The sequence below is a fragment of the Lonchura striata genome, chromosome Z (genome assembly GCF_050655825.1).
Source record: "Lonchura striata isolate lonStrDom1 chromosome Z, ASM5065582v1, whole genome shotgun sequence".
NCBI lineage: Eukaryota > Metazoa > Chordata > Aves > Passeriformes > Estrildidae > Lonchura > Lonchura striata.
Window position 1 is genome coordinate 81,056,624 of NC_140740.1, and position 3,745 is coordinate 81,060,368.

Below are 3,745 nucleotides of genomic sequence, written 5' to 3' on the forward strand. Positions count from 1 at the left end.
TGATCCCAAAAGGGGATCTGATATAATTTAGCTGCCGAAACGTTGGGGAAAACCTGAGACAGCCACCGGACAAACTTTTTTATCTCAGATTTTTTAACTTTCACCCCCCCCATTAACAGGATGCCCACAACTTGGGTATATAAGCCTTTCTGAGGCACGGACAGTTTAGCACCCATACTGTCTGTTGGAAAATGTGCCTCAGAGCGTACAGTGGGGAAAATTAACAACTAAAAGGAGAAGACTGTCCCTCCCGCTCTCTCCCTAAGCCTTCAACCTCCCGCCCGGGAAGGGAGGCACCAAAGAAAAGGGATTCTTTCCCCACCCCAGGGGAAAAAGAAAACCCAACCAAAGAGGGAATAAACCCTCAACCGGGAAGGATAGGGGAGTGCCGGGGGAGCCCAAATAAAGAGAAACCAAGGGATCCCCAAGGGAAGGACAGAAACGAAAAATCCCACTGTATCTCACCGACGAGGGGGAGCCGACTCCAGCGGTGCTGTCTGGAGCTGCCGGATCCGTCCCCCGGGAGCGCCGCCCACTAAAACGCGGGTCTGCTCCCACCGGGGGTAGCTGACGGCCACGAGGACAAAATCTTCAGGTCCCGAGGACCCTAAAATCCTCTGACGAGGGGTCCAGCGCCTAAAAACGGGGCCCCACGTTGGGCGCCAACTGCCGCGCTCCCGTCCCAGACCCTTGATCTCTCTAGCCCCGGCTAGCTCTCCTTGGGGCGAGAGTGGGCAGTGGGGGCACCCCCCGCTGCTCCTTAACAGGGTTTGGAGGGTGCCTTTGTGGGTTCACGGGAAGGCACTGGCAAGCCTCGTCAGTTGGAAGGAAAGGCGGATCCAGTTGGGGGCTGAATCTTCTTTATTGAAGGCCAACGGGGCCAAACGCACAGAAGGGGTGCCAGCCAACTGGAACCCTGGGCTGGGCTTAACATGAACCTTTTATGGGTTATGGGCGGGGTGGATCATGAGGGGAGAACCAATGGGGAACAGGGAAGGGAGTGGCTCCGGGATGGGGTGATCCGACCTGGTCCAATGGGGAAGGGGCATGGGAGTGGCCCCAGGCCCTCGCCCAATCACTCGGTGCCCTGAGGAGAAGTTTCTGGATAGAGGGGAAGGAACACCGAGTGACGGACAAGGCACCTGGGAGGGGATAGGGGAGTGACTCAGCACTTTCCAGGTTGATGGATGGGTACTGGAAAGGCGGGAAGGGAGGACCAGGCGGGAAAACAGAACAAAAGGATGTACCAACTGGGTAATAGGGGGAAACTGGGACAAACCATTGGGGAGGTACAAATATATAAAAACCGTACATAAAATATGAAAACACACCACCACAGGCAGGCCCGGATCACATCTGTGGGCCTGCCTGGCAGACATGGCCTCCTGGACCCTCTCTAAAGCCGCTTCGGCCTCTGGGGTGAGCTCCCTGGGAGAACTAGGCTCATCCCCCCCTTTCAATAAATTGAAAAGAGGGGCTAGGTCTTCGTTGGAAATACCTAACCAGGGTCTCACCCAATTCAAAGACCCACACAGCTGCTGGACGTCTGCAAGGTTTCGAATTGTGTTTTTGATCGCCAATTTTTGCGGCACAATGGTCCGCTTGGTAATCTCCAAACCCAGGTATCTCCAGGGCGGCATCTTTTGAATTTTGTCCTTGCGCAGCTCGAACCCTGCAGCAACCAACGCACTGGTTGTCAGTTCAAGCGCGTGTGTAAGCAGATCGTCATTGGGGGCACAAATCAAAATGTCATCCATATAGTGGTGGATGATCACGCCAGTTGTGGCTGCACGCACAGGGGACAGCAATGAAGAGACGTACCATTGGCAAATACTTGGGCTGTTTTTCATGCCCTGAGGAAGTACTTTCCAATGGTACCTCTTCATTGGGGCTTCTCGGTTGATGGAGGGAACCGAGAAGGCAAACCGCGGCGCGTCATCAGGATGTAGGGGAATTTGGAAGAAGCAATTCTTGATGTCGATGATGGCCAAATTCCAATTTTGGGGTAACATCGCCGGGGACGGCATCCCAGGTTGGGGAGAGCCCATATCTTCAATGACTGCGTTGATGGAACGGAGGTCGTGAAGAAGCCGCCACTCATCTTTGCCCGGTTTTTTGAGGACAAAGACGGGGGAATTCCAAGGAGACGTAGTCTCTTGGATATTCCCTTTGGCCAATTGCTCTTCCACGAGCTCCCGGAGCGCTTTTAATTTCTGTTTATTTAGCGGCCATTGCTCCACCCACACTGGAGTATCTGTCAGCCAATTTAGTTTTTGGGTGGGACGCTCCTCAATGGTCGCTGCCCGAAAAACCTGGGGGGTCGGTATGTCAATTGTGACCCCCCATTGGGCCATCAGGTCTCTCCCCCACAAGGGCTCTGTATAGTCTAAAACGAATGGGCGTAGATATGCCGATTGCCCATTCGGCCCCTCGATTTTGACGATGTTTTTTCGATTGTTTTGCCAATTGGGTGCCCCCTACTCCTTGAATTTTTCCCGCCACGTTCTGCAGCTCCCAACGCGACGGCCAATCCCGCTCGGGAATGACTGTGATGTCTGCCCCTGTGTCCAGGAGTCCATTGATGTGCTTGAACTCCTGGCCCTTCCACATGTAGCAACCCAACTTCGGCCTTTCCTTCCCGATGACCTGGGCCCGGCACACCTGATAATCCTGTTTGGCAGACTTTCGCCACAAATCTTCAGGGTGCACCGGTGGCCCAGATATTGGAATTGGTTGGGCGATGATTTGGCCCTTGGGAAGGAAAGCCGGAGGGTGGGAGCAATGCAGCCACAAAACCACTTGGTCAGGGTCCCTTGATGTCACACAGGGAGCAATGGTAATGTCCAATGGCGTGTATTTTGTGTCCCCAAGGACGATGTACTTACTGCGGATGTTCCTCCAGGTCCCTGGGTCGTCAGTGTTGACGGTGACAAAATGCCAATGATCGTCTCGCAGATGCAGAGCGTCAGTCAGGGCCAACCTATATGGGGAGAAATTGGAGCTGGTGTTAAGTATTGGCTTGGGCTGGGTTGGGTCTCGACCCAGCCAAGCAGTGGAAATGAATTCCACGTCCTCCCTCATATAGGCTGGTTCGTTCGTCCGGTGTTTGGTTGTCATGTCCTGTAAAAAAAAGTCCTCAGGTGGGGTGCAAAAGTTGGTGTTGTCCCTCCCCTCTTCCGGTGTTATTTTCCCCACCTCACTTCTATCAACGCGCAGGGAGGGACTGCGCTCCTGAATCAGTTTTTTGGTCTAGCCCCCAAGTTGGGGGTAGACCTCCCCTGCTGCTGCTTAAAGTTCAGAAAATCCTCCCTCAGGGGACACTTGATGGCCCAGTGTCCCCCCTGCCCGCAGAGGTGACACTTTTCAGGTTGCGGGGGTCCTCTCGGAGACGCTCCTGGCGGACGGCGGTTAGCTGATGGTGTGGCTGGCGGCGTCGGGGCGGCGGCGAAGGACACCCTCCTTGATGGTGGTTGAGGGGTCCTCCGCGGATCCTCTGCAGGGACCGTGACCTTCCTTGCACAGACCTGCAACATCGCCTGCAGGGTGGGCTCAGGTTCGAGAGGGAGGCTGAGGATTGCCTGCCGACAGGGCTCATTCGCGTTCTGCTTGGCCACTGTGGCAAGCATCCCCTCCCTCAAGCGCTCATCCGGAACCTGAGCCTCCATCACCCTGTGCAGGCGGTCCACGAAGGTCACGAATGGCTCGATTGGTCCCTGCTTAATAGATAAGAAGTCAATGGCCGCCC

The 3,745-nt window shown here is 55.1% G+C and overlaps 1 pseudogene; it reads right to left on the minus strand.

Moving 5' to 3' along the window:
- Positions 1-843: 843 nt before the first annotated feature.
- Positions 844-3,120, minus strand: LOC146763904 (uncharacterized; annotated as a pseudogene).
- Positions 3,121-3,745: the final 625 nt, after the last annotated feature.